This window comes from Hemitrygon akajei, unplaced genomic scaffold, assembly GCF_048418815.1.
Source record: "Hemitrygon akajei unplaced genomic scaffold, sHemAka1.3 Scf000048, whole genome shotgun sequence".
Lineage (NCBI taxonomy): Eukaryota > Metazoa > Chordata > Chondrichthyes > Myliobatiformes > Dasyatidae > Hemitrygon > Hemitrygon akajei.
Genome location: NW_027331934.1, coordinates 1,810,996 through 1,820,883, shown reverse-complemented (window position 1 = coordinate 1,820,883; position 9,888 = coordinate 1,810,996). Strand labels below are relative to the sequence as shown.

General features: G+C 45.7%; 1 non-coding gene across 1 annotated transcript; it reads right to left on the bottom strand.

Moving 5' to 3' along the window:
- Positions 1–9,091: 9,091 nt before the first annotated feature.
- trnas-gcu (transfer RNA serine (anticodon GCU)) lies at positions 9,092–9,173 on the bottom strand. Its single transcript has one exon. It is a non-coding gene; the product is annotated as a tRNA-Ser (tRNA).
- Between the last annotated feature and the right edge of the window lie 715 nt (positions 9,174–9,888).

Sequence of the window (9,888 nt, the reverse complement as noted above, 5' to 3'; positions counted from 1 at the left end):
ATTCCTTCTCATCTCTGCTTTAAATGGTCTTCCTTCTGTACTGACGCTGTGCCCTCTGGGCCTGTTTCCACAGTTACTCCATCTCGTCCTTTGGGTATTCGATAGATTTCCATAAATCCACCCTCCTTGTTCTGAACTCAGGCGAGTACAGGTTCAGAAACCTTCAAACTCTCCTCATACGCTCAGCCGTGCATTCCCGGGATCATTCTAGTGAGCCCCCTCTGGACCTTATCCAATACCAGCACTACCTTTCTTAATGAGGTGTCCCAGACCGATCACAATACTCCGTGCGGTCTGATGAACGCGGAGAAATGCCCGCTGAAACGGTTATCTACATTCGTTAATCATAGAGCGACCAGTTGGTTTCTGCAGTAGAATTAAGTCAAACCCCATGTTTCCTCCATAAGCTATCCACTTGCCGATACGTGGAATCACGGTTAACCAACTGAGATCTCTGACATAACGCATGCGTTTAGTGATGATATATTTCACTCGCCTCTGAGAAGTAATTCGCTCAGAGATGAAATGTGCCCGTCATCAGATATATAATATATAAGGATCAGATCAGCTGTCCACCCGGATGGTCGCTCTGTAGAACATGGGAACTGTCGGGGATGGGGCACTCGTGTCCCGTCCGTTCTTCCTTTCTTTCGTTTTCATTCTCTCCGGTTCGGTCTCATTCTTCTATCTGATTATGTTCACGGTGTTTTACTCCGGCTGGTCCAGTCAGAGTGGATCAGCTCCCTTTTCTTCATCCTCCTCGCTGTTTCTCATTTTCCTATTTAGTGATGATCACGGTGTTTTACCTCCGGGCTGGTCCAGTCAGAATGGATCAGCTCCCTTTTCCCCATCCTCCTCGCTGTTTCTCATTCACCTATTTAGTGATGTTCACGGTGTTTTACTCCGGGCTGGTCCAGTCAGAGTGGATCAGCTCCCTTTTCTCCATCCTCCTCGCTGTTTCCCATTCTCCTATTTAGTGATGTTCACGGTGTTTTACTCCAGGCTGGTCCAGTCAGAGTGGATCAGCTCCCTTTTCGCCATCCTCCTCGCTGTTTCTCATTTTCCTATTTAGTGATGTTCACAGTGTTTTACTCCGGGCTGGTCCAGTCAGAGTGGATCAGCTCCCTTTTCTCCATCCTCCTCGCTGTTTCTCATTTTCTATTTAGTGATGTTCACGGTGTTTTACTCCGGGCTGGTCCAGTCAGAGTGGATCAGCACCCTTTCCTCCATCCTCCTCGCTGTTTCTCATTCTCCTATTTAGTGATGTTCACGGTGTTTTGCTTCCGATTTCGCTCCCGATCCTCCGGAAACATCCCCGCTTATGTCTTCACCCTCGCCGTATACAAATTCAGATTGGTGTGTTGCTGCATGAGGAATCATTATCGGACCTTCACACAGTGTTTTGTTTTCTTTTTCAACACTCTTTCCATCTCCGGACTGCTCCCTCTTTGTTCTTTCATATCTCCGTCATTATGTCTGTTCACATCCCAAGTCTCCGTGACAATTTGCTTCCTCACTTCGCCCTCTGTTGTCTGTTTCTCGCTGACCACAATTCCGGTCCGCTGCTGAGCAAAGTACATCTCGTTGTAGCGTTTCGGAGCATATATTTACACTGATCATAATTGTACGTTGCACTTTAAATAACTTTCAAAGACACCGGGAGAAAAAGACGTCTTTTGATCTTTTTCCGTCTCTCTCTCTCTGCAACTAACTGGACTTTAACTTGAAATCTAATCGTTTTTTGAATAAAAAAGAAGGAAATATGATGCTGGAAATCCGAATTAAAACTGAAATTGCAGAAAAACGCTCCGCTGATGATGTAGGTCTTTTTAAATATAATAATTGATATTTGAGGTGTCTCTAGTTACTGTTCACCACAAGGAGAAACACCACAGTACCTCGTGTCTGTGGATTCGAACACGGTATCTTCTTCCAGTCATCATCTGACGGGTCTTCCACCCGATCGGAGTTTCACCACAAGGAGAAACACCACCGTACCTCGTGTCTGTGGATTCGAACACGGTATCTTCTCACTTTCATCATCCGATGGGTCTTCCACCCGATCGGAGTTTCACCACAAGGAGAAACACCGCAGTACCTCGTGTTTATGGATTCGAACACGGTATCTTCTTCCATTCATCATCTGATCGGTCTTCCACCCGATCGGAGTTTCACCACAAGAAGAAACACCACAGTACCTCGTGTCTGTGGATTCGAACACGGTATTTTCTTACATTCATCATCTGGTGGGTATTCCACCCGATCGGAGTTTTACAACACCATTGAAGTAGGAGTTGAGATGACTGGTAACTTTCGAGCGCGAAGCGATTCATGCCACCCACTTTGTCCATTCTCTTTATCAGTCTCTGTCCTCCTGCACCCGCCCTCCTTAAAACAACACTTGCTGCTCCTCCACCTGTCTACTCATAGTCCGCAGTCTTCGCTACAGAGCCATCAATTTCATCATCGTTAAAAAAGCGGTCCTAACACCCTTGTGGAACACTCCTAGTCACCGGTAGACAAACCCGCAAACCATCCCTTTGCTTTGTTCCCACGCTTTTCCCTGTTGTCAACAGCCAATGCTCTATGTATGCGGCTGCCTTTCATGTAATACACTGGGCAGATTCATGTGCGGAATCTTGTCAAAGACCTTCTGAAAATCGAAGTGCGCAAAATCCGCCGATTCTCATTTGTCCATCCAGCTTGTTATTTCCTCAAATAATTCCAACGGGTTTGCCAGGTTCCCTTGAGGAAACCTATTTTGTCACGTGTCTTCGATTATCCCGAAACCGCTTCTTTAACAATCCACTCCAACATCTTCCCAACCACTGCGGTCTAATTATAGAGCAACTGCCCTACAATTTCCTTTCTGAAGCTTCCCTCCCTGCCTGAAGACTGAAGTGTCATTTGGTATTCTCAGTCCTCTGCAACCATACCAGAGTATCTTAATATTTGAAAGATGATGACTAAAGCACCCACAATGCCGTTAGTCGCCACTTTTAAAACACTGGGGTGTCTTCCCGTCCATTTCAAGGTGACCGATCTACCTTCAGACTGATTGGTTTCTCAAGCAGCTTTTCCTTAGTCAAAGCAACCGCCCTCACTTCTGCCCCGACACCCTCGAACTCTCAGCACACTGTCAGTGTCTTCGACAGTAAAGACTGGTGCAAAATACTTGTTCAGTTCCTCCGCCATTCCCTTGAATCCAGTTATTATCTCTACAGCGGCTATTTCCCAGCAATGTTTACACTCCCCTGTTTTTTACTATATATATAACCGAAAAAACTGGATGATTGTTGATAATATTGGCGTGATACCCTTCATATTTAATCACTCCATTCCTCTCCTCTTATGACCGTCTCCAACGGAATCCCCACCATGCATATCTTCAATTCACGCCCCCCCCCCTCCCCAGCCACTTTCTGTTCTCCGCGGGAATCCTTTGTCCATTCGACCCTCCCCATCGATCGCCCTCCTGGCGCTTATGCTTACAAGCGGAGCAAGTGCTACACCTGCCCCTACACCTCCTCCCTCAGGGCCTTAAACAGTCCTTCCAGGTGAGTGGGATGTACCTCACAGAAACTTCGCGCGTTGTAACTGTTCATCTATGCTCTAGTGCTAATTATAACAATAAATTCAACTTCAGCTTCGCCCCTTGCACTTTAATATCGATACTTAAAACATCGCCCATGTACCGACCGAAGCTCCCTCTTCACTGATCCCGGTGAATCTGCCTCAACCACGTTCCCTGGGCTCATTCCTGATGCTCAGCGCCGTCTAAACCTTTGCCCGCTCAGCCTGAACCTGCGGCACTCATTTTGGACACACCCACGCAACAGAAAAGTCTGTCAGCGACCGCCTTATATGTAACTGTAAACATTCCAATAGCTTTCATTCCCATTCATCTACGTTCAATGGAGGTAAACACTCAGCCTGGCCAAATTCATCCCATAATTCTGTCCCTCTAGACCAAGTAACACCCTTATAAAACCTTTCTACAATACGACCAGTCTAATCATTTTATTCCAACAACAGAGTGAGCAAAACTCTCTGGTTTCAGGTACTGAGGAAGATTGTGAGAAAAAGAGAGGCCTGATGATGATGGGCCATTGTACGGGTGGAAATGGTCGTGGGTGAGAGCACATCACACACTGGGTTCAACATTACAGTATGGGGTTTGATCCTGCGTATGTATGCCCGCGCTCCCTCAATATCTATTATAGTCCTGTACGCACATCCCAGAGTCCAACATGGGCACTCTGCTGATGTGGGGGAGTTTGTCCTGTGCACGGTCATTTTCCACAGGGAATGTTGCCATTATATTCCTAGGAACTCAGCTGGTATCTGCAGCTGTCGTGGGGCTTCTTTACACGTGGAGATAGTTCCTCAAAATTCAGCTCAATCCTTATTCAAAGGGTGGCTGCGTAATTCCATAAGGAGAGATGGGAAGAGATAATATGACGGCCACTTGAAAGGGGCGTGGTTAAAGGAGCTGGTGCAGATCACACACACAGGCTGGTTCTGCTTTGTTTGAATGGGCTGTACTTGCGTGATTACATTCATTCAAATTGATTATAAATTCCTTCCCCAGGACGCAGCCCATTGCCACAGTTCATCCACTTAAGATCTTTCTTCATGCATTTTGAATTTCTTGCTGCCTATTGTACATTGTAGCTTTCACAGGTCATTTCCCAATCAGAATCAGATATATTGTCACTGACATGTCTGTCGTGAAAGTATTTGCGGCAGCAGTACTTACCGATGTGGTGTTTGTTACAGGAAGTTGTCAGACTAAGAAAGATGGCATCAGCATGGGAAAGACAGAGACAACATCTGGTGACAAGTCACAGGAACACTGAGCACCAGGGAGGCATGAGACACTCCAGATACGGAAACCTGGATCAAAAATAACATATTGATGCAAGACGTCAGCGTGTCAGGCAAACTACTGTGTGCGGGGGAATGGACGGTGAATATTTTGTGTCCAGCCTCTTCCCCAAGCCTTTGAACAACCAATTAAATGAGACTGAGGTGAAAGAGGGACGATGGTCTGGGGAAGGCGTGAATTCCCTCTTGGATATTGCTGCTGCCCAGCCCTGTTCACTTTATCATCCTGAATGTAAATCCTCCAACCCTTCCCTCCAAGTCCCTGTGTTCCGAGTTTATCACCCGGGATCCCTCCTTCACTTTAGACAGGAACATAATAAAACAGGTGCAGCTGTCGGCGATTCAGCCCCTCAAGCCAGTCCTGACAGTCGATACTATCCATGGATCTTTACCATTTCTCAACTTCTCTCCTGTTCCAGGCCCCCATTGTTCTAAATCACCAGTCTTTGAAAATGTATCCCCTTCCTTATTATGTACAGCCATTGATCTAATCTCAGCAAACCTCTAAGGTAGAGAATTCTAGATATTCACTCTTTTCCACGAGAGGAAATTGCGATATACTTCAGTTGTCAATCGGCCCCATTATGTCCGCTTCTTGAAAGCTCTATTGCAAGTGGATACATACCCCTTGGGTGGGTTACGTGGAGATTACACGGAATCCTCGTGATCACAGATAGTTAACCCGGATGTTCCAGTTTCCTCCAACATCCCAAATATGTGTGTGATTTCGGTTTGTTTTATGTGTCGCTTTAAATGCAGGTGAGCGGCAGACTGTGCATGAGAAGAAGTGGGAATGTAAGGGGGATATGAAGGCCTGGGGCATATTTAGATTTAAAATAGACCTTGATGGCTAGCAAGGAGTTAATAGGTTGAAGTGCTCATTTTCGTGCTGTGTGTTTCTCTGCCTCCCTCTCAACATCTACCCGGCTGTGTCCTCTCAGGTTCTGTCTGGTGTAAATAGGTCACCCCTCACTCTGTAATCTTCAGCCTTTCGTGATAAGAGCACACCTTTGATCCAGGAATTCGCTGAGGTGATAGGTTCTGGACAGTCAACGTGAACGTATTCTCTCTGAAATAGGGAATTCAGAACCGTACATAGTGGTTGAGGTGTGGTTGTGTTAATACTCTGCACAGTTGTATTTCTAAACTCCAGCCTTGTTGTAATAAATATCACAGTGTTATTTGCTGCGTTAACAGTTTGATGCACCATCATACAAACTTTTCTATATCTCACACGCAAGGACATCTCAATCCCTTTGAATTTCACTTCTGTGTAATATTCTCCACTTGATGCTTCTTCCCTCACATTTTCAATCTCTAACCTGCATGTGCAGACTTTTCATTTGCTCTTTATATCTATCAGTACGCAAGTTGAAATTTGCGCATTGCAACCGGCCCTCTCACCTCCTTTCAGGTTATCAGCAAACTTGCAAACTTGCCCTCTAAGTCATGCTTACAAGTGGAAATACAGACGATGTCGGTGTCGGGTACTGACTAACCGAAGTGACGAAACCCGAGCGCGAGGCCGTGTCGAAGTAGCATAGAACAAGGAATGACCCAATGTTTTATCGATTTAAGAAACTGGACAGATCGGAATGGCCCGTTGTCGGAGTCGCAGGCGAGGGACCGTTCGGCTCTGCTCGCTTCTCCGCGGGCTGAGCTCGTCTCAGTGCTGGCCTGAGGCTGTGGCCTGCAACTCCCTCTCTCTCTCTCTCTCTCTCCTCTCTCTCTCTCTCTCTCTCTCTCTCTCTCTCTCTCTCTCTCTCTCTCTCTCTCTCTCTCTCTCTCTCTCTCTCTCTCTCCTCTCTCTCTCTCTCTCTCTCTCTCTCTCCCTCTCTCTCTCTCTTTTTCTGAACACTGGGTATTTGACGGTCCTCTTTTGTTTTAATGAGTTTCATTAGGTTTCTTTACCGCCTGTACGGAGACGAATCCCAAGGCTGTATAAAGTCTGCACACTCTGATAATAAATTAAAGGACTGACGCAGAGAGAGCGAAAAAGCGAAACTATTCGCCGTCGCATGTTTTGTCGACATTTACGCCAACCCTCTTGTCCCCAAGATATCGTGGAGGCACTTGTAGTGGTCCTTCGAGAAGCAGAATATTTTCGAATAGTATCGGAAGCGTATTTCATTCTTTAAGAAGGGAAGGAAGCAAAAGGGAGAAGATCAGCCTGACCTCAGTGTTTGGGGCGAATATGCAGTCCTTTATTAACGATGAAGTTTTGCGGCACTTCGAGGCACACAATAAAATAGGCCAAACTCAGCACGATTTCCTCAAGGAGGAATCTAGCCTGACAAATTGTTTGGAATTCATTGAGGAAATAACAGGCAGAATAAACAGAGGAAAGACACTAAATTTTGCTTACTGGAATTTCAGTACTCGTTCACAAAGCGCAGCGCGCACATCTGATAAACAAAAGATAAACGCCCCTCATAATACAGCAGAGATACCGCCATAGATAGACGAATGGCTGTCTGGGTGGAGGCAAACAGTGAGAATAAAGAGGACTTGGCTTTCGGTTACTAGTCGCAATTAGGGCTGCACCTTTTCACAGTATATGTCAGTAATCGGGATGATGAAATTGGTGGCTTTGCGGCAAAATCTGAGGAAAATCCAAATATCGGTTGAATGGTAGGTGGTCTTGGGAAAGCAGAAAGTGTGCGGAAGAACTTGGGCAGATGACGAGACGGACAATGAAGTGACAGATGGACTATACCGCAGGGAATTGTATGGAAATGAATTTATCTGGAAGTAATCAAGGCGAAGACTATTCTCTAATTGGGACAAATCAGCAAAGAAGAGATGTGACATGAGATCGGAGACCCAGTGCGGATTCTCTAAAGATTCATTGCCAGTTTGAGACGGCAGTGAGGAAGGTAAATGCAATGTCAGCGTTTATTTTAAGAGAAATAGAAAATAAAAACAAATATGTAATGCTGAGCCTTTATTAGGTTTTGGTGAGACCGCACCTGGAATATGGTGAACGGATTGCGTCCCTTATCTAAAACGGATGTGCCGCCAAAGGTCAGAGTCCAGAGGTCGGTCACGAGACTGATGCCAGGAAGAGAAGAGTTAGATATGAGGAATGTTTTAGCATCCAGGGCCTTGGTCGCTGGAATGTGGAAGAATGAGACGGAGATCTCCTTGAAATCTATCGACTATTGTCAGGCTGAGTTAGAATGGACATGGAGAAGATTGTAATGTAGTGCTAGACTCGATGGCCAGCGGGCACAACCTCGGATAAAGACATCACTTTAGAAAAGGGACTAGAAGCAATTCCTGTAAGCAGACAGTTATGGATTGTGGAATTTATTGCCACGGAAAGCCGTGAAGGTCAAGTAATTGGGTACATTTAAAGCGGAGGTTGAAGAGGTGGGCAGGTAGTAAGGGAGTCAACTGTGTCGAGGAGAAGACACGGGAATGGAGATTAGAGGAATGATATGTATGACCATAAGACCATAAGACATAGGAGCAGAATTTGGCCATCTGGCTCATTGAGTCTGCTCCGCCATTCAATCATGGCTGGTCTTTTTATTTCTCTCCTCATGAACTCCAGTTCCCAGCCCTCTCCCCGTAACCTTTGGTGTCATGTCCAATTAAAAACCTATCAATCCCTGCCTTAAGTACACCCAACGACCTGGCCTCCACAACTGGATGTGGCAATAAATTCCACAAATTCACTAGCCTTTGGCTAAGAGATTTCTCTCCTTCTCGGTTTTGAAAGGGCGCCCCCCTATCCTGACGTTGTGCCATCTTGTCCTAGACTCTCCCACCATGGGAATCCCCCTTTCCACATCTACTCTGTCTAGTCCTTTCAATATTCGAATAGTTTCAACAAGACCCCCCTCTCATCCTTCTGAATTCCAGCGAGTACTGTCCCAGATACAACAATCATCCTTGTGAACGTCCTCTGGACTCTCTCCAATGCTAGTGCATATTTTTTTAAACTGAGGGACCCAAAACTGTTCACAATACTCAAGGTGAGGCCTCAGCCGTGATGGAATGGCGGAGATCGGTGAGCCGAATGGCCTAATTTTGCTCCTATATCTTGTGGTATCGCGGCCAAATTTGGTGAGAAATTAATGATGAATATTGCTTTTCATGATTTGCATAACAAACTGTCCGGCGTCCCTGTGACTAAATTTGGAGGCTTGGATGTTTTAAAGTGACAGTTTCAGAGGTGGGTCCCCCGATAAACATGTCGCGACGAGGATGGGATTCGAACCCACGCGTGCAGAGCACAATGGATTAGCAGTCCATCGCCTTAACCTCTCGGCCACCTCATCTGCTCATCTCTCTCTTGTGTTCCGAACTTCTGAATTTTTTCACAGCATTTAAAACTTCTGATTAAGGTCTACACATTTCGATTCAGATTCTCTGCCGATTTGCTTTGCTCGCCGTGCTTATCAGAAATTCATGTAAGTGGATAAGGGCAGTTTAGAGAGATATGTGCCAACCACAGGAAACATGGAAATAGGTATTTTATGCACTTCAGACGCTATGGAGCTGCTGTGGCATAAGTATCGATTCCGTGCACTGTAACTCAGTGAAACTGTGAATGTTTTGAGTTGTAAAATGAGATAAATTTATGTTGAATTGAACAAAATTTCAATAGCTTTGCTATCACATTGCTCGAATTCAAGGAAACAGATTTTATAGGAATTTGCCATCTGGTTGGAGAATGACGATTTTCCGTTTATTGGGCAAATGCAATAACCCGATGACTACCACATTAAGACGCGCTGAATGTCACGTCCGGCTGTGCGCAGCCGCAGATCCGAACATCCTAACGCTGAACCGACACAAACACATGGCCGCTCGGTTCTGGAATACCAAACCAACGGCTGAAATAGCTATAAAGAAATCGAGTTCACTGTGAATAATGTATTGAATGTGGTGGACCATTGTCACTGATTCCAATCCCAGACTCTAACGCCGCTGCAAAAGACAGTGTCGTGTGCCTTTGAGAATTCCTTTCTGTGCGACACAAACAGAATATTG